The following is a 22,589-nucleotide window of genomic DNA, read 5'->3' on the forward strand; positions in this document are numbered from 1 at the left end:
ATATAGATATCCGAATTATACCACCATTACTGCTTGATTGTTTGCATACATGGTAAAATAGGGAAATTTCTAGTAAAAGTTTGAAAGTTAACTTGGGTATTAAATCAAACTTTTCTTCACATTACTTGCAAGCAATTGTTTTTAGTGACAGAACTTGGACAAATATTTCGATTATCAGTGGATGAAAATTGACAGGGCCACAACATAGCAGATTAATGTGAAAAGTAAAGCAATATAAATACACTGTGTCCCAAGGATACCTTAACGTGAACGTAAGGTTTGTTTTTTGAGTTATAATTTTTTTTTCTAATTTGTAATTTATACATTAACTCGTTGCCATACGTTTCTACATTAGTTGGTTCAATCTGAAGTTACTGTCTTTCAGCGTTTGGGAGCACAACTGAAAAAAATGAGAGCTAGATCGGGGTAAATAATGACATAATAAAAAAGAGAGGGGGAAATCTAAAAGCTCCCCCCCTCCAAAAAAAAAAAAAAAAAAAAAAAACTTCCTCCCCCATGAAATACCCAACTACTGCAATATTTTTTTTCGGGGGGGGGAGGGGGACTTCCTCTCACCATGAAAATTATTGCTCGAAAAAGTACCTTTTAGAACCTGACATGCAAAATAATAATCGAAAATGGGGGAAAGGTCCTCGCGGGAGCTAATTTTATCCTCACTTAGTTTTGGATACGAATTTTTGAGTCACGCCCTCCCCCCCCTTTCCGACCCACGACTGCAAGAAAAAAATATTGAACACATGCTAAAAATGCAGACATGCGAGGATAGTGAGACAGGAGCGAGAAATATATTTCTGACAAGTTCATTTAAGAGCAGGGATGTCAAAATGTTAAATCCAGGGTAGCCTTGTCTGTAAGCCAAGTCGGGAGAGGAATGCGGCCAACCAATGACGAAGTTGAAGGATGAAAACATAACGTGACTTACATCCGTGTTTTTTTTTTTCTTCCTTCTAATGAACCAAAACTGTTATGATAGGACAAGGATTGTGCCATTTCAGTTTAAAGTTATCTTGTAAACATGAAATGTTATGGTACTTTCCTTATTTTGCATAAAAATGTGCAATTGTATGTGAAGACCATTACAAAACTAACAGCCAAAGACTGTAAAGTGCCCTCTACTAAAGTACAACATTTTCAAAGGCATCATTCTCTTGAATGACCATTTTTTGCTTACCGCAACGGTGAGATGGAGCACGAGGGTATCAATTACAACATAGGAATTGAAAAGTTCCATGCAAAAATACTTTTTCAATAATCGTTCTTTCCCATTTTTCTCTTTTTCTTCCATTACTTTAGTCACTCATATGGCTCGGGAAAGCGGGGTGTTGGGGGGGAGGGTGGTACGTGCAGCGTGTGTTATTTTCCATAGGCAGTACCCCTGGAATCTGGTAGGTTGGGCAAAATGGACAGATATAACCAAAAGTACCTACATTTAGTAGTGAACCCCCCTTTTTTGCTAGCTGTCATTTTTTCTGTACCAACGTGACATTCATTTTTCATTTTTCTTGTTAAATTTACATCAACACCCCCTGTAAAATCGTTCTCAGTGCACTGAAGTCCCTTAACAAAATCAAAGAGACGGTCACCCCGCCTTGTCCTCTGTAGCACCGTCACTCGATGTAATGACATTCGCTATCGTTTTTTTTATCGTTTTGTTTCACGGCACCTGCGCGTGCGTGGGGTGGCGAACGCTCACTAAATCACCTGTGTCCCGCGGGTTTCTCCTCCAGACATTTCTGATCGGGGGAGGGGCATAGGCGGATCCAGGGGGCCCGAGGGCCCGGGCCCCCCCTATTGGCGGAGCAAAAAAAAGAAAAAAAGGGAAAAGGAAGGAAAAAAGAAAAAGGGAAAAGAGAGGAGAAAAGAAGAAAGGTAAGCATAAGAGGAGGAAGATGAGTGAATAAAATAAGATAAGGGGAAGACTTGGAAACTATTTTTTTTAATCTTTCATGTCGGATATAAAATTTTCGCTCGCGCTTTGCGCTCGCATTGCCTTTTAGGTGATATCTTGCTCAATATGGACCTTAAAATATCAAATTCTGAAGTCAATATACAAAACATATTTCAGCTGGGAAATTGAACTTTCATTATTTTGTTTTATTTACAAATTGATTTTTTTTAAAGTGTAAAAATTCTATTTTATGGTCTGAATATTAACAATTTCTGCTTGCGCTGCGCGCTCGCAAAATTTGATTTGTCAGGTACCTATTATTTTCCTGTATTCCATGAAGTTCTCAAAATATCCCTATTTAGGTCAGATTGTCAAAACGTATCAGCTAGCGCTGCACGCTTGCATTTTGATTAGTGAGTTATGTATATCTCAATATTAATTCTAAAACAAACTACTTAAAATCACCATTTGATGACAATTAATCATAAATTTCTGCTCGCGATTTGCGCTCGCATTGATAGATTTTAAACTCATGCATCTTATGCATAATTACAAACGTGCTTTAAATGTCCAATTTTCAGGCCATAATATTAATAGATTTTGCGCTCTCATGCTTAGGAAGAGAAATAGGAAGATATAGTCATCATTTTCTTATGATGACATAATGTCCTTATAGAATATCCCGGTCCTATGTCAAAACTCAAAGTAACAATAATTGAAAATATCAGCTCTGTTTTAACTGTGATCCTTCTTCACCTCACAATTTTTCCACAAAGTGCTTGCAATACAGAGCTTAAAGTGACCCCTTTTCAGATCTGAATATCATATATTTTTAGCTCGCGCTTTGCGCTCGCTTTATTGATTTTCATGGTAAAAAAAAAGGTATTTAGAATACCCAAATTCTAGGTCGATATCTCAAACACACGTTTATTCAGATACGCAGCTTGTTCTCCATTTAAATAATTATCCAGTTTCAGATAACAATATAAAAAATTGTCTGCTCGCGCTTTGTGCTCGCATTATTAATGTATGAAAATTTCCAATAGCTTAACCTTTTCATGATTTACAAAACATGAATAGAGTGTCCAGAATTTTTCCGCTCGCGCTTCGCGCTCGCATCAATAATGTTCAGTTTTTGTCTTTATCCTTTCCACGATTACAAAAAGTGCTTAAAATTTCCATTATTCAGGTAGAAATGTCAAAAATTTTCAGGCTCGCGCTTCGCGCTCGCAATATTTGAATGTTGAAATATGTAACGTCTTCATGGCTAAGTTCAAGCAGTCCATAACAAATACGTTTTCGATCAGCTCAAAACGTATATAAAAATTTTCCGCTCGCGCTCGCATTATTAATGTAAGGAAGATCCCCACTTCCTCATCCTTTTCATGATTTACAAAACTTGAATAGAGTGTCTCGTTCAGTAGGTCTAAATCGCGAAATTTTTTGCTCACGCTTCGCGCTCGCACCAATCGTTTAGTTATATACCTATTCTGTTAAGTTACAAAAAGTGCTTAGAATTTCCATTCCTTAGGTAAAAATGTCAAAAAATTTCAGCTCGCGCTTCGCGCTCGCATTATTTGATTTTTTAAAATATGTAACGTCTTCATGGCTAACTGCAAGCAAGTCCTTAACAGTACCTTTTCCATTAGTTCATTTCTGCTCGCGCTTCGTAATAATTATTCACTTGCATACACATCTTTTTTCAGGATTGCCCAGAATGTTCAAAACTTTTAGAAAAAAAAGTACATAAGATTCCCACCCAAAAAATAGCTCGCGCTTTGCGCTCGCATTATATAAATAATGATTATGGTATTATTTATTTATGTTTATTCATAAGAATAAAGCTAAGAAGTGACTAATAGGACTACCCCTTTAAAAAAACCAAAAATCCCGGCAAATATCATATTCGAGTGGCCGATCGGGGAAAATATGGCTGAAAAAAAAATTCCGGGCCCCCCCTATTGGCGAAGGCTGGATCCGCCCCTGGAGGGGGGTACAGAATGCAGGACTACGGCACCGGGGTTTTCCCCAATGAACTGAAAGTGGATTTCCCTAGGAGCCCCTCTATCTATCGGAGGGACGGAGTAAAACAATTTGCGTCTATAAAATCGGGCAGTTAACGCACAAGACAGAGGCCGGGGACAGAGGTGAACTCGAACCCAAGATCTTTGGTTCTATACCGACACATCCCAATCCCAATCTTCACCTAGGAGTGCAAATAACAAAGTGATCGTTACTCACGACCATAGATCGGAGGAACTCGAAGAATAGTTTTAGAACAAATCAACTCAACTCCACGGTGCCCCCCCCCCCTTATGTAGTGGACGTGTGTGAGGACCTGAGGCATATGGCAGGCCAAAAAATGACGTCATCTCGTACCAGTCCACTACGTGGACGTACATTTCTAAAAGTGCTTAATATCAATTTAGCCCATGATGGGGCAATACCACACATGTCATCCCTATTTTTCATTACGTTATTCAGACAAAAGTGGTTCGGCCCTCGGAGTTTTTTGTTGATTTTTGTCTCGCCGAATGAGAGTAATCAAGGACGGATTTGAACCCTATATAGGCCTAACAATGTAAAAAAAAAGTCATAAATTTAAGTCATTTGAACCGCCTTTGTCATTGTTTGTCATGGGAACAAATAAATTAACAGTGAGATGTAACTACTGCAAATAAAAATGAATTAATCTTTTCTATATTCAAAACTAAGCATGATTGGAACATTAAATTTGAAACTTAGGTTTGTTAAACATATTTTCAAAGAAAATTTGTTGAAAACTTAGGAACGGGAATGACCGTCACCGGATCGTCAGTGGGCATGACACCATCCAAGGTCTGGACAAACGACTAACTCAGTTGGCTTCGATCAACATCATGATTTGTACCTGGGTATCGTGCTGGAACAGCCGATGTAAAAACTGGGAAAGTGGTGGGATAAACATTATTGACAGGGTGATTACTATCACTATTGTTACTCATCATTACTCAGACAAACCCAACAAAGAAACATCTTTGATATTTCTCTTTCAATTTCCCCATCTGAGGCAACATATACAAACAAAGAACAGAAAGCTAAAGACAAAACATTGATACAACATAGGAATTCTAAAAAATCTACCTTACTCTCATGTTACTTTAATATTCCAAGCTGAATGATGATTTTGCTCTTACCTCAAGTTCACAATTTCAAAATGATTCTTACTCGTTTCTCTCAGATATGTACATATCTAAAATAAAAAAAACATACGAATAAACTATCCGCAAAGCAACATGATTATTTCAGGAAGCATCGTTTGGGAAAACTAATGTTATCCTAAAATCACCCAATTGTGTATGATAATACAAATATTGCAGTGCATAGTACATTAATGTACAGCGTTCCTTCGATAATATAGCAACTTCACAAAATACCTGGTTTTCCTGGAAAGCCGTCTTAAATGTACCACCGGAACTTCCTTTTAACAGTATTATTTATTTATTTCGCCTGATGTCTCTTGCCTCTTGACGATAGAGGACGCACTCCACTTGTCTATGCTCCCTTCGGGAGGTGCCATGAGCCTAATTACATCAGGAGGGCTCAAGATATTCGTTCGACCCAACCCATTCGATTTTTTTTCAATTTGATGTTGCTGATTGACAAAACTGTATGAATATGATTCAAAATCTAACACTGATTCTAGAAATGTTAACTACTGAACTCCCTTCGCCCAAAGTGGGAAGATAAAAAAGTGACTTGGAACTATTTTTTTGACTGGCGGACTAATTAGGGCTATTTTACTGTTTGAGTCGATGAATTTGATCCATTCATAGTTATCTTCATAAATGGCAATTTATTTTTAAAATGAGCTGGCTACGCTACCCTTTCCTGGTCAGATATGGAATGCCAGATATATATCCTATCCAATGGTAGTAAACATTCCACCCTCTAATTTCACATTTATTTTTTATGAATTTTTCAAAAGTGCCATTTTAACACACAAGTCTATGGGGAATGTTTTACGCGCGTGACACCCGAAGGGAGCTTACGTATACGTAAGATCGTATCTCTGTGTGTCTATGTTTGGCGCTGAATCGGAACAACCAGTCCCAAGACCCTGTTTACCACTTCGAAATTACCCTTTGTTTTGATCATTTCCTTACATCATAATTCAATTATCTTCATTGTATAAAAAACAGATCATCACAATGTTACCAAAATCCCAGAAGTGTGGAAAAGGCAATATTTATCAGGTTAAAACTTCATTCGCCATCCTTGTTTCTTGGAATACCAATATTTTCCCCGAAACATCCATCTACTCCTCTCGCCAAAAAACCTCCTCCGAGTGATATTTTCCTTGGGATCAACCACCTGTGCCTCATGTACGTGATCTTACCCAAAACTACTTCGACCTCTACCGTGACCTCACGTGTCAAGGGTCACTTCATCGCACCGTATATCCATGTCGACAACAAATCCGTGATGAGACATAAACAGGCTCCTCGTCACTCATTGTGGTCGCTAACAAGGATGATAGAGTACTTTTTCCCAGAACGACCGCGACGATGAGCCCCCGAAGGGGTATAATAAATACAATCATGGAGTTGTCGAGAGAGGGGGTGTTTGTATGAAGTTCATGGGTTAAAGGTAGCTATGGGACCACGATGGGACCTAAATTTGCTCGTTTCAGACATTGGATGACAATTATCATGATTACTTCGCTCAATACATGGTTTATTACCCCGGCTGTATAACCGACGCTTTTCACCGAATTATTACCGACTACCCATCCACCTCACCCGGTCGAGTAAGTCCAATGTGAACGAGCCGGGGGATGAACCCCTGATGAAAACGGCATGCATGGCTGAGATTTGAACCCGTGAGTCCGTGACCCTCTGTTTGAACGAAGTGAGTCAAAATTTCTAGACCACGACATGTTACTATATACACTTTTCAAATGGCAGAACTCAGTTTATACGCTATGTTAAGTCACTAATGAACTCATGTACTTGTATCGAATGATCTTTCATTTTTTTCTCTTTTGGATGAGCATGCACTAACACTTTAAAACAAAGATGTTTCGTAAGCTTTTTCTGGCGTAGCATCATGTGATAATAAGGCCTGGTATTGGACAGGTGACTTGAATACAATGCTTGAGTGATCATCTATGGAATCGTTTGTTGCATTTTCCGCTTTTGGCTCATGACTATTGATTTGGGCCGTACTTTCAAATACCAATACCTATGTTACTCTCCCATGTATATGAGGAAAATAATGAATAAACATCAATTACAAATGAGTTTGTAAGTAAAGTTGGGCCCCGCCTTGACGGTTTGTCTGATGGTTTGTTTCGAATGACATTTACTGCTCCTGAGCAAATGCAATTGGTCTATTCATAAACATGTAAACAATATAGTTACACAAAATATATAACCATGATAATGAGTACCGATGGCTAGGTTTATGGTTACTGTACAAATTCTTTTACATTTAAATACGAGACTTATTGAAATGGAATGAAATAATATTTATTTCCAAACAACCACTAAGTCACTAAAATCAATAATTTTCTCAATGATGGCTTGGATAATAAATAAATGATTATGGCGCAAATATTCACTGCTGAATAGTACGCGCCGTATTTAAGCTATAACAAAAATAAATCAGTATTTGTCTCAATCTTTGTCGTTTACTTTGTCATCGAGGGTAATTTTTCTTCTTCCTTTTTTTCATTATTTCCTTCCATCTCGTTCAAACATTCATTCTTGTGCCCTTTTGGCTGCTCAGTTCTCATAATTGGTTTTGTGTATTCTATGGCTAATCTCTCATTGTGCCGTATCGACTCCTGAAAATCGAAAATTGCCTTTCTGTCCTTTCATACGATTAAACAAGCCACCCAAAGTTCTAAGATCTTCACAATGCGATGTATAGCCAGGTTAGATGTGCCTAATGAACTCCATTGAATCCCCGAAAATACCCAATCTTTCTCTGTGATTATCTTAAAAAATGTTTTTCCCTCAATTCGTCTCTTTCCAAAACAGAAGCTGTGTTCGACGCATGACGGACTTGCCAAGAAGGTATCCCGTGGATTGGATTACGGAACCGAATCCACGGAAGATCAAAACAAAGAAGACAATATATCAATCTAAGAATCAAAACATAAATAGGCCTTCAGTTCAATATAGTACACTCACCTTCAAAAGCTCAAAACACACAGGCACAGTATTTCTTTTATGTAGAAAAATAACCCAGGAATCATCAGACATCACGTATTGGCCTTCTTGAACTGCATCTTCATTAAATCAGCCTGAACAAGAACATGAATCCATGAGCAGAGAACAATAGTAAAATTGATTGCGAGCGTCTTTATGTGATATCCTATTTTTCTTCACTCCGCATGCATGTAAGAATAAGATCATAATGTTTTGATTTTTTTATTTTGTAGAGAACTTGGCGGAAACGAGCGAGGTTCCGCACATCCACCAACAAAATAAATTGCACTGACAGTATGACACCATTATACTTTCTCAAGGATATCACATACCACATCGTCATCATTTAGAGAAAATTATGAGGAGCCAAATTTTGTTTTCTTTCAGAATTCGGACAGTATCCGACTAGCTTCTAAATAATCTCAAAGACTGGTTTCTATTGTGACGTGGAAATGATACAACGATTTCATTGTTTTAAATGTTACTAAACTTAGATTGTGTTGTGAGTTGTTTCTAAATTTACTGCATAATTTGAACCGGTTTATTAACCTTTTACGCAAGCAAATCCATTTTTTTTTCAAACATGAGTTTGATGAGAGTAAACTCTTCATGATGATCATCATACATTGATTCTCACCTTGACAACAAAATGCACCCCCCAAAAAAGAATTTAAATTGAATATGTTTTGGGTCAGTCAATCTGCAAGAAGGTTCCTCTAATATCACCACAAAAGTCTATAAACCTGATAGAAGATACTTTTTTCAGAGGATTTTAGAATTTACTTCATTTGTCAAATCTTTTATTTCTATTTTAGGCCCTATAGAAATGCACATTGAGAAGTACTCACAATGGAAGAAGAACTTTGCGGACTCAAGCTTTCCCATGCAGCCCATTAAAGAAAGCATATTATACTTAGGCCTATACAATTAGATTTTTCAAAAGGCCTAAAGGTTTTGATTTCGAAGATGAATGGTCTAATCTGGAGGAGTCGACTGTCAATGGTGAAGATGCAGAGCTGCCAACCTGAACAAGAGCATTTCAGTATTTTTAAAGCTGAAAATCAGTATTTTGGCGAGGAAATCAGTATTTTCAAAGAAATACCATAGGACAACACATAAAACTGAAACTTGAAAAATCAGTATTTTGCATGAAACCATTTGATAGGAACCCCCTCCGACCGTTGGTGATCTCGCTAAAGGGGACTTAATTTTCTCTTTCTATAATGAAATTTCTATAATGACACGAATACTATAGCTCATTCTATTCACCTTTGTCTTTTCCCGCTCTTTCTTCATTACTTTAAAATTATTTTTAAAAATGGGACAGTCTCCCCACCCTCACTTTGGTGGGGCCTCTTGTCCTGTACTTTTATAACGATTGGTTCTATTTTAAGTTGTTGATATCTACACGCATCAAAACATCCGCTGTGTTACTTGACAATTATTCATTTTATCTAAACTTATATCACTAGCATGACTATGCTATTGGTGTTTAACGTGATTTTATGACGTATAAAAACCGAATATTATGTTGGTGTTTGTTGTTGTTGTTTTTTGTTGTCAAGTACAATACTCTCTGCATAAACGGTGGATTGAAAATGATGACATTACTTATTGTTTTTTATATGACCACAATTAACAGCAGTCAAATGCCATCAAGATAATGTTTTTGGTACTTCACCTTTTTTAATTGTCATGTGGATCGTTCCATCCCTGCTATATTTCCTTTAAAAAACAAAGATTGTACTATTTTTAATTTCTGAAAGGATGAAGTGTGTTATTCGAAACTCATTCATTTCTTCTCGAGTGTTATTGTGAACAGTGAAAGTGATAAACTTTTCCAGTGTCATAATATCATTGTGCTTCGCTCGGCTTCATTTGAGGAAGTGATCTGCCAGAGTTCCGTATTACTATTATTTTGCTAGCGACCTCGTTTATGATTCTATACATGTAGGCCTATACCTAAAATCAAAATAGTACGTACTGGATTCTATGGAAGCTTAAAAGTGCCACCGAGATGTTGAGATAATTATCTTGGGAAGTCGATATCTTGATAGCAAAATATCAGATGACGAGATCCTGGATCTCATCATGTCGACATCTTATAGAAGAGATGATGAGATGACAAGATTCCGGATATCATCATGTCAACATCTTTTAGAAGAGATGATGAGATGACAAGATCCCGGATCTCATCATGTCAACATCTTTTAGAAGAGATGATGAGATGACAAGATCCCAGATCTCATCATGTCAACATCTTTTGGAAGAGATGATGAGATGACAAGATCCCGGATCTCATCATGTTGACATCTTTTAGAAGAGATGTTGAGATGACAAGATCCCGGATCTCATCATGTCAACATCTTTTAGAAGAGATGATGAGATGACAAGATCCCGGATCTCATCATGTTGACATCTTTTAGAAGAGATGTTGAGATGACAAGATCCCGGATCTCATCATGTCAACATCGTTTAGAAGAGATGATGAGATGACAAGATCCCGGATCTCATCATGTTTGACATCTTGTAGAAGAGATGATGAGATGACAAGATCCCGGATCTCATCATGTTGACATCTTGTAGAAGAGATGATGAGATGATGAGATGATCTTGTCATCTCAACATCTCTTCTTAAGATGTTGACATGATGAGATCCAGGATCTTGTCATCTCATCATCTCTTCTACAAGATGTCAACATGATGAGATCCAGGATCTTGTCATCTCATCATCTCTTCTACAAGATGTCAACATGATGAGATCCGGGATCTTGTCATCTCATCATCTCTTCCAAAAGATGTCAACATGATGAGATCCAGGATCTTGTCATCTCATCATCTCTTCTAAAAGATGTCAACATGATGAGATCCGGGATCTTGTCATCTCAACATCTCTTCTAAAAGATGTTGAGATCCGGGATCTTGTCATCTCATCATCTCTTCTAAAAGATGTTGACATGATGAGATCCAGGATCTTGTCATCTCATCATCTCTTCTAAAAGATGTCGACATGATGAGATCCAGGATCTCGTCATCTTATCTTTTGCTATCAAGATGTCGACTTCCCGAGATAATTATCTCAACATCTCGGTGGCACTTTTAAGCTTCCATATCAACATGATGAGATCCGTATGGAAGCTTAAAAGTGCCACCGAGATGTTGAGATAATTATCTCGGGAAGTCGACATCTTGATAGCAAAAGATAAGATGACGAGATCCTGGATCTCATCATGTCGACATCTTTTAGAAGAGATGATGAGATGACAAGATCCTGGATCTCATCATGTCAACATCTTTTAGAAGAGATGATGAGATGACAAGATCCTGGATCTCATCATGTCAACATCTTTTAGAAGAGATGTTGAGATGACAAGATCCCGGATCTCATCATGTTGACATCTTTTAGAAGAGATGATGAGATGACAAGATCCTGGATCTCATCATGTCAACATCTTTTAGAAGAGATGTTGAGATGACAAGATCCTGGATCTCATCATGTCAACATCTTTTAGAAGAGATGTTGAGATGACAAGATCCCGGATCTCATCATGTTGACATCTTTTAGAAGAGATGATGAGATGACAAGATCCTGGATCTCATCATGTCAACATCTTTTAGGAAAGATGATGAGATGACAAGATCCCGGATCTCATCATGTTGACATCTTATAGAAGAGATGATGAGATGACAAGATCCTGGATCTCATCATGTTGACATCTTGTAGAAGAGATGATCTTGTCATCTCAACATCTCTTCTAAAGATGTTGACATGATGAGATCTGGGATCTTGCCATCTCATCATCTCTACAAGATGTCAACATGATGAGATGCAGGATCTTGCCATCTCATCATCTCTTCTAAAAGATGTCAACATGATGAGATCCCGGATCTTGTCATCTCATCATCTCTTCTAAAAGATGTTGACATGATGAGATCTGGGATCTTGTCATCTCATCATCTCTTCTACAAGATGTCAACATGATGAGATCCGGGATCTTGTCATCTCATCATCTCTTCTAAAAGATGTCAACATGATGAGATCCAGGATCTTGTCATCTCATCATCTCTTCTAAAAGATGTTGACATGATGAGATCCGGGATCTTGTCATCTCACCATCTCTTCTACAAGATGTCAACATGATGAGATCCAGGATCTTGTCATCTCATCATCTCTTCTACAAGATGTTGACATGACGAGATCCGGGATCTTGTCATCTCATCATCTCTTCTAAAAGATGTTGACATGACGAGATCCGGGATCTTGTCATCTCATCATCTCTTCTAAAAGATGTCGACATGATGAGATCCGGGATCTCGTCATCTCATCTTTTTGCTATCAAGATGTCGACTTCCCGAGATAATTATCTCAACATCTCGGTGGCACTTTTAAGCTTCCATAGATCCGAGATCTTGTCATCTCATCATCTCTTCTACAAGATGTTGACATGATGAGATCCGGGATCTTGTCATCTCATCATCTCTTCTACAAGATGTTGACATGATGAGATCCGGGATCTTGTCATCTCATCATCTCTTCTACAAGATGTCAACATGATGAGATCCAGGATCTTGTCATCTCATCATCTTTTCTACAAGATGTCAACATGATGAGATCCGGGATCTTGTCATCTCATCATCTCTTCTACAAGATGTCAACATGATGAGATCCGGGATCTTGTCATCTCATCATCTCTTCTACAAGGTGTCAACATGATGAGATCCGGGATCTTGTCATCTCATCATCTCTTCTACAAGATGTCAACATGATGAGATCCGGGATCTTGTCATCTCATCATCTCTTCTAAAAGATGTTGACATGATGAGATTCGGGATCTTGTCATCTCATCATCTCTTCTAAAAGATGTCGACATGATGAGATCTGGGATCTCGTCATCTTATCTTTTGCTATCAAGATGTCGACTTCCCGAGATAATTATCTCAACATCTCGGTGGCACTTTTAAGCTTCCATAGGATTCCTTTAATTTTATTTCAATCCCAACAATACTCAGCGATTCAACAATCTCAAAGATGAAAACATGAATACGGACGAATTCTCGGACCTGGATCAAAAGATATTGCCCGAGTGAATAACTTCTTTTTTCTCGTATTGAGAGATAAAGGGTATGTCCTGGTATAGCTTGGACCGGAGCTTGGAGGCCTATAATTTCATAAACCCGGACATTGCACAGGTCATCAATATTGGGACCCACCAACCGTCAATTATTTTGCAGACTCGATCATCATGTTTTAAATATAGATTTGATGTGACGCAGAGATCTTGGTCACCTGAACTTTTCAGAGATCAAAGACGATTCTCGATCAGCATGAAAATAACCCAAGATGAAACTATTCCCTCCTCACTTTGCTCTTCATTATTGACACACTTTGTTTTTTCTCCATTTACCCACATGTCGTAGTGACATAGATTTATAATGGGCTTGAGTTTTGAGATAGACCGTAATGGTTGCATGGCTAATATGCATGAAGGAAATCCGATATAGCGAAGCGAGCGAGCCACCAAATGTTGTTATTGATTCTGTAATAGTACTTAAGTAAAATCAGAGATATTCACGTAAATCTAAAGAAATCTGAAAGTCACAAGATTGTATGATGAAACAGAAAGTGCGTCATAGGGCCACGGTGAGGACATTTAGAGAGAAGATGCATGGGGAGAATAATACTATCACAAACTTACGGTGATTGTAATTCTTACAAAAATGGAGATATCACTTTCTATACTCTTTTTTTATTCCTCTATTTTCTTTCCTCTATAGATATAGAAGCCTTAATATTTCAGGCAGGCATATGAATTAACACGTACATTTACATTGTTGTGATAAACCTTTGGCATTTCCTGTATTTCTTTATAGACTACCTTTGCTCCATATTAGACGGGATATCAGATGGCAAGTGGTGGAGATGCCCTTCTGCCCAACCCAGCCTTTGAATGGAGTTACCTCTATAGCATGATAATGGTTGACCACATGCACTGCCATCGGATGAACCGTTTCTGTCCGAGAACTTTTATTTTCATGACACATTACTACGGAAACAGCCCATTATCATCAAGTATTTTCACTGACAGAGGTCATTCAAGATAACTGTCATTTGGCGTTATCAATTATGACGAATCAAATGACAGCATGGATTATTTTGACTAAGAAGTGACATCAAAAGTTCGACAAAATATTTGGAAATAGTTACATGTATACAGGATAATCATGAATGATTTTTAGATCCATGAGATAACTTGTAATTCATTCTAGGCCTACAGCTTGTACTACACGCCTATAGCCTTCAGTCCCTGATTTTTGTAATCAGTGTTATGTTTATTATTGTATTATGTTGGACTGAAAGTTTTTTTTTATTGATAGTAGTCCTTGTGCCTTGTAGTTCCATTCCCTGAAGTCCTCCACCAGGAAGGGTAACTCAGGGCTGACGAGAGTGGGAGTATTATTACTCTGTTTTGCTTTGTTGCAGTCCGACAAACACTGCAGGGCATAAGTTTGTCGTCCACCAATTGCTGCACAGATAATTACTTAGATGCTTTGGATTCAAATCCGTCATAAAAAATAAAGAGATTTAAACCTCCACTAAACTATATCTCTCAGAACTTCCCTTGAGCTACGTTTTGTTTATGATAATGTGAATGTGAGTCAGGTAGATGTTAGTTAAGTCAGGAATACACTCCTCCTGATCGAACTATATGCCACCGATCATGGCTATATAGAGATAACCTCCTACCTACCCCACAGTCTCCACTTGTAGACGGGTCATAGTGAGCACGTCATTGATAACACACCTTGAATGTTCATAACACTAATTAAAAATAAACATAATGAATGGTGCATGCAGGGAAACGTGTTGACGGAAACTAGAATTGGATCTTAATCGGGAACTGGCATCCTTCCTTGATGAAATTACAGTAACATTAGACACTGATCGATTTTCTTTTTGAAAAGTCATGGGTAAGGGCAAAGCTTATTGGCAGATTAGACGAGTGACTTGAAGAAAGGCCGTATGTAATAATGTATGTATATGTAGTAAACCATGCATTAACAGTTATGCAAATAAAGCGAATGATAATAATATCCCATCAGAAATAATCGTCTAATATTTAGCACAAGGGAGTCCACATTGTTTTATACCTTGGCCGTCAGCCGTTTCTAACATAATTTTGAATTAAGAGAGTCAAAAGGGACCTAAGCTTTCGATCCTAGCAGAATCTTCTTCGGAGGCAAAATGACAAAATTTTCGCAATTTTCGCAATTACATAAGTTTTGTTTTATTATGCATGATCCAATTTACAAGCAGAATAATGTAAAACATAAAGAGATCCCATAGTTAAGATGTTACCTGCCATAAAGGGGCTGCTAAGTCATAACACGGCTGTTGTTTTTCTAAATCATTATATAGGCCCTTCTGTGGTTTGGACGACAACCAAGTTCAGGATCATAAGTGGTGATGGTTAGCGGTATAGGTTTAATCTCTTTTAATCCACTATGAGAGCAAACCCTCAAATTCAACGTTCTCATAAGAATAACAAAAGTGTGAAGCAACGTCCCAAACAATCATATTGTGGAAAGTGATGACGTCAGTAGTTGAATTTCCTTAGAAAATGATATTCCAAGAACCTTTGTAATAAACCCCAAAACAAGTGAAAGCATACCTGAAGGTTAAAGTAGGAAAAATAAATAAAACCGACATTTCCACTGACAAGATAACCTTATGAGCTGCCGTTTTTGCCTACACAACAAAGGATTTAAAAAATATACACTCATTCATTAAAACAATTTTCCTTTTTTCGATATAATATTGTCGTCTGTAATGATTCTGTCATGTTCCTTGTTTCTTCCTTATTCTTCTTCCTCTCCACCTCCTCCTTTCCCTCCGCCTCCTTCTCATTCTCCTCATTCTCCTTCTTCATCATCTTCTTCTTCTTCCTTCTTATTCTTCTTCTTCCTTCTTTTTTTCTCTTCTTTTTCTTCTCTTTCTCCTATCTTCTTTATTCCATTTTCATAATCCCAAGTCTCATCCTTCATCATGCTTGTTTTGTCTTCTTCCTCCTTATCAATTTCTACTTTCCTCATTTTCAATTTCCTTTTTTTCCACTCTATCCCCAGACAGCACGACTCTTTTCTCCATTTTGAAATATATGTTGCCTTGTTTTCAATATCGACCTTCTTCTCGAGCATTTCAAAAATTTGGGATCTTTCCCCAAAGGGGGGGGTGTACAGTTGATTGCAAAAAACCAACATGAAATTCCGAAGCGTTCACAACATGACCTTCTCTAGCATTCTCTAGCATGTCTAGGAAGCTGAATGCATTATGGATTTTCTATATCATTTTCTTGTTTTCAAATCATAAACTATCCTCTCCCTTTCTGTACGTTGAAGTCCCAAACATATTGAAAAAATATCCTAGAATTAAGCTATGTCACTATCAGGTACTCGCACGGAGTGAAAACCCTCTCAGAATGAAAAATGAAAATAAGAAGAAATGGGGGGGGGGGATTAACTACTATTTTTATACATAAAACCTCTGCTCACAGGTATTTATTATAACAATGGGCACTTTTCAGCAGGTGTCCGATAAATGACCCACTTTCCCCATAGTTCCCCTCTTTATGATATTTTATCCAATGATTTCTTCACCTAAATTTCCCCTACTCTCATGGATGTAAACTTCTGCACTTTCTTCATCCTTGGGGATTTTCCCATAAATCCGACAAAAGTCAAAATTTTCGAAACATTTTTTGTTCTTGCTTGTAGTTTACCAAATTGATATCGCTGCATTGGTCCTTCTGTTGGTTGATCCCTGGCCTTTTAAACATGGCAAACATTTTGAGTTGAAAAATAAGTCATGAAAATAGGCCACATCCCTTTGATTACCCTGTAATTTACAAACATATTTCATATACCCCCCCCAAAAAAAAAGGAATATTGTTTTATTGTTTCATTGACGATTGATATACAAGGGAACTTCAATTTACTTTTTTTCATATGCATTATTTGGGTTATTACCTCAATCCAATTCGCACAGGGAAATAAGTTTATTTTATTTGAAAATTTTCAATATATAACGTATATAAACGTATAACATAACCATATGTCAATTTAAAGATAATTATCATACATTTCGGTTGAGTGTCAAATCAAACAGAAGAAAAGATTATAAATGCTGCATTTTCTATGAATCTTGATATAAAGTATTTAACCCTTTCATCCTCTAAATGCTTTCTACCATTGGCGGCGGAAGCCAGAAAATTTAGAGGGTGTCCACCTGAAATTTTATGAGTTGGTAACCAAAAATTTTTTGACAAGCAAAAAAAAAAAGAAAGAAAAGGTCATCATATAAAATTTTTGAGTTCCTAACCAACAAAAAAAAAGTCATCAACTTAAATTTTAGGGGGGACAACACACGTTTCAGGGCGGGGGGCACGTGAATTTAGGGGGGGACGCAGGAAAAAAAGTTGACAAGCAAAAAAAAAAAAGAAAAAAAGGTTATCAAAACAACATTTAGGGGGGTCTATCCCCCAACTAAAATTTAGGGGGGGGGACACGTCCCCCCCCCGCTTCCGCCGCCTATGCTTTCTACGAATAAGTCAACACTACTATTACACTGAAAACGTGAAAAATTCGGAATTGTTTTGATCTTTATTTAGTGAAGTTTTTACTTGGGTATATTGTTAAGTGGAAATATCTATCCAAGTCTTTGCTGAAAAATCCACAAAAGTCATCAAAAGAATTAAGGGTTACTTTGTAAAACTTTTTTGGGTTCCTACTGTCATTCCCGTCTGTAGCTATATCATTTATGAGGTTTAAACTTTTCCATGTTTTATACGTTCGTCAAACAAGTGACTTTACGTCATAAGAAAATTCCTAAATAAGCACAAGGTCCATGATACAAGGAAATAGACATTTCAATAGGAGCATTTATTCATGTTTGCTTTCTTTTTTTATTTCATTGTAGCTCCTACGTAGTACTGCTGCAATATGGAATAAGTATTTTTGTCGATTTAACGAATGCAAGCTTGCATTAAGAGGATGACGTCATGAATAATACAAAGTCGCCGATTCAACTGTTCAAGCCGATCTCACTATTCAAATCATTGTACTCCGATTTAGGTCTCATAGAACGAAGAATTCCTATTTTCAGCAGGGAAAGATTGAAAACTGAGTTATGCTCTATATTACTATTTCATAAACAAGATAAACTCAATTAATTTCACTCGCAATAGCCAAACATCAATGTTAAAATCGGATGAGGTCTCTGTTGCTTCATCGTGACAACGACAAGGAAATATAATTCCCAATTACATAATTATAAAGTATAAAAGGCATAAATTATTAAATTATCGTTTTGAAATATACGTATCATAATATACATGTGCGCAGCTTAGTAATAGAATAAAAAACAGACATTTACACATAAACATCTTGATAAGATCGATTAAAACATCATGAAGTCAATTGACATATAGTATTTGCTTTCATTTTGATCTAGTTTAATAAAACAAATTTCAGGAAACAATGCCATTATGTTCACCCCAAGGGCTTCTGAAAGACTTCAAAAACTCCAAGAATCCATTGTTCTATCAATATCATGATGGTTTTCTTTAAAAGATGTAAGGAAGTGACAGTTGATACAAGACAGTGAAGCATAAGGTTCAAAAGTGCCCTCGCCAAAACCCTTGAACAGCATTATATTCGCATTTTTTTTTTTGGGGGGGTGGGGGCATATGCTTGGGTAATTGAGAGAAAGGTAATGAATTTTTAGTATGACCCGTGTATAGTGGTTGAGTAAAGAGTGATAGGATAGGGAGGGAAACAATGAGAGAGAATAGGGGAGGGGAGAGGGAAGGGTCACTACTACACAATATCACCACAATTGGAAGAGGAAGAAAATATGTGTCAAGATATCAACATAAATCTTTCAAAAGTGTTTGACTAAATCGACAAATAAAAGGAAGAAGTTAATATACGTTAACTTTTCAAGGTTTAATGGGAACTATGGAGGTCCAAACAATACAATCCCTTGTCTTTCCGCGAATCTCCCTATTTTCACAGAAATCTGGAGACATCCGTGAACAAAGTGGTTATGAAAAGTTTAAGTTTATTCCCAAGACCATACTTGTGTTTAGTTTTGTAATCAAACTATGATTTCCTATATTACCAATGGAATTAATGAAGAAAATTTGCATTTGGAAAATAACTTGTGATTTTCGAGATTACTTCCCCCTCTGTCTCGATATATAATTAGGATTGAGGATTGCATATAATTATCGTCTATTCCTTTAACAAGGTGTATACTATAAATGATAGGCCTATGTTGAGCAGGACCATCAAGTTTATGTGGAAAGACACTTGAAAGAAGGTAAAGGTAGGTGTCATGTGATTACTTGACAACAATGTTCAGGCAAATTGCCAATTTGTGCCATTTTATATTTGTTTGAGTTGATGTTTCACACACCAAAACTAGAACACTTCTCAATATTTAGCACACCTTTAGCATGATGAGACCATATTAGACCTATCCCTCAAATCAGCTACTTCGAATCAATTGCGTCATTAAAGACTGTGTATTCTCAAGATAACTACACCCGGCCGACACACGGTAAATACACCAAGAAGAGAATTATCTTTGACAATATATATATATATATACATGGCAAAAGTGAGAAGGGAATAGTTTCATCTTGGGTTATTTTCATGCTGAGAATAGTCTTTGATCTCTGACAAGCTCAGGTGACCAACATCTCTGCGTCACATCAAATCTATATTTAAAACATGATGATCGAGTGAGTGTGCAAAATAATTGACGGTTGGTGGGTCCCAATATTGATGACCGGTGGAATGGAATGTCCGGGCCTATGGAATTATAGGCCCCCTGTAACAGGACAGAACCTATAGCTGTCACTTCGAGAATTTTAAAATGAGCAGTTATTCACACAGGCACCGTAATACATCTTTTGTTCAGGTCCGAGAATATGCCCCTTATATTCATCCTGGAGATTGTTGACTTTTCAAATTTGCAGAAAAGAAGTATATTACAAATGCGATCTCAGCTATACAAAATCCTTACAGAACAAAATTAACGTACCGTGGCAAATAGGACCACCCTATATAGCTGACAAAATGCCGTCGATTAGTAAATTCCATATGTAGACCTTCGACAGACCATGGAGGGAGAAAGAAATTTTTAATGGAAGAGATGAAGACAACGTTTATAGAACTTCCACCCTCTTTCTTTCTACCTCCATGGTAAACTTTATTCAACCAGAGATCTGAACCCCCTCACATACATGTTTGTAGAAAGCATCCCAGATCAATTGATGCCAACACAGATTTTACAAATACAAACAAGAGACAATACCAGCTACAAGACTCCCCTTCCCCCAACCCCATTACTCTCTTTCCCTTCTCTATATGTCTAATGCTCGCTCTCGCACCTTTTCTCGATCTGTCTGTCTCTCCACCTCTGCCCCCTCTCTCCTTGCAAATGCGTTTTGGGGAAGTTCTTCACAACCTTGTTGCAATATTTCTCTTTTTGAAAGACTTGTTTTTCTTTAGATGTTGATTTAGTATATTCCAAGATGGATAATATAGGCCTTCATTACAGAGTATTAAAAAGATATTAAACAGGATTTTGAACTCTTGTCATATTTTTCCTTCGTACCTCTTACACCTTAAGTCCAGCTTAGTTTAAGTCCACTATTTTTCAGCATATACTTTTGGTTTACATGCCCTTAATTATCTATCACCCCTTCTCATGCACCATCAAGACTTCACTGTATATGGTAAAACTCACCACTGACATATTCATTGTCAGAAATATCAATTGCCAAAATAAATTTGTGCAATAAAACATCTGACATAGGCTATACAAGACGAAATGATCGACTGGTAATATGTTATACCACAACCATAAAATATCTAATTGGAAAAGTATCAAACATTTCTTGATAACTTGACATTTTTACATGCCATGCACGTTTAATTCATGATTCACCCTTAAAAAAAGTATAATTATCACTCGTTTTTTGGAGTGAAATGATATATGAAAGTCATACATGCACTACCGAAAGAGTAGGCCTACACTCAATATCCAAATTGAGGATTTTGAGCATGAAGTTGCACCGACTTGAAATTGAGGACAAATCAATATGAGAAATATCATCGCAATACGCTAATCAACTGCAAACTCTAAACTCATGAACTGAGGACATCCATCATGTCCACACACTGTGCTGCTTGGGGGGAGTAAATGAAATCAAAAGATCTTGAGACATCAGTCATCATCATAAGAGTGAGAATGTGGTGAAATAGAGTAAAAAAGACACCATTTCAATCTTGGCGAGAAAATGCAAAACGTATTCACTCATACATGTACAGTGACCATCGAGTGACAAAATGAATGTAATTTCCTTTTTTTTTGGTCAATGTATCCCAGGGTTTTGTTTCCGTGAACACTAACCCACTCGATCGTTTGTTCGGTATCATGACACACATCAACCGATCTGATAAGGCATAGCAATCTATCTATTCTCTCCGGCCATAATTGTCATTAGAAGATAAAATGAAAGAAGTATTATCTTACCTTTATCTGTTGTCTGTATATTAAAACTATCAGCAAGAAATCTCAACTTTTATACCGGCTTCTATACCAGCTATAACGTCTATGTGAGTATATTCACGGATAAGTTGTCTGTCCTCTTGCTAAATTCCGGCTATGTATTCTGTTATCAGATCACTTTCCAGTTGTGAGCTTCCGATGAAAGTTTCGGTATTTTTATCAACAAAGTTGAGATTCTCGCTCGGGTATACCATCCACTACTGCGCATGCGTGGAACAGGTGTGTGTTGGCCAGTCTTTAGGGAAAGACCCTCTTTTTAGAAGTTATTTACGTATATGATGTGTACAAAAGATATTGAAAGATTATCCTACGGAGAGTGTCCGGCTTTTTTTACTGTGTATTTTGCAAAAAAGGGGCAGTGTTTGGCACAACCAAAATTTTGTTGTGTCATTCCTATTCTAACAAAGTATGACCGATGTTTTGCATTTTGAAGATAATTTCAAGGAACCAGGAATCATTATTCATTCGGACCAGATTGTTTACACAGATATGGAAAGATTATTTTATGAAATATTATATACCAATAGATTATTGATGAATTTCTATAAAAAGGGTAGGATTCGAAGATAATTTTCATACATATTTTGGTCTCTTAGAACTAAGACGAGACTCACTCCTGTAATGACTTGATTGACTATTCTTTTTCATATTATTTTACTTAGCAAAGATAGGCATTAAATAATAATATAGTCCCACATGTGTTTTGTGAGATGCAGAGGCGTCGATCCTGGGGAGGGGGGGGGGGCGATCGCCCCACCAAACAAAAAATTGGGGGGGACAAACATCATTTTGCCCCCCAAATAATTTCGGATATGGCAAAAAAAACAAGATTGTAATGTTCAGCAAGCGA

The 22,589-nt window shown here is 37.2% G+C and overlaps 1 protein-coding gene across 1 annotated transcript in view; it reads right to left on the reverse strand.

The window, feature by feature from the left end:
• Window positions 1–8,178, reverse strand: part of LOC121424784 (exocyst complex component 3-like) — a 48,387-nt gene extending 40,209 nt beyond the window's left edge. The window contains exon 1 of the mRNA XM_041620587.1: window positions 8,086–8,178. The gene's annotated coding sequence lies outside the window, so the exon portion shown is untranslated. The remainder of the gene's footprint in view (window positions 1–8,085) is intronic.
• Between the last annotated feature and the right edge of the window lie 14,411 nt (window positions 8,179–22,589).

The sequence above is a fragment of the Lytechinus variegatus genome, chromosome 1, assembly GCF_018143015.1.
Source record: "Lytechinus variegatus isolate NC3 chromosome 1, Lvar_3.0, whole genome shotgun sequence".
NCBI lineage: Eukaryota > Metazoa > Echinodermata > Echinoidea > Temnopleuroida > Toxopneustidae > Lytechinus > Lytechinus variegatus.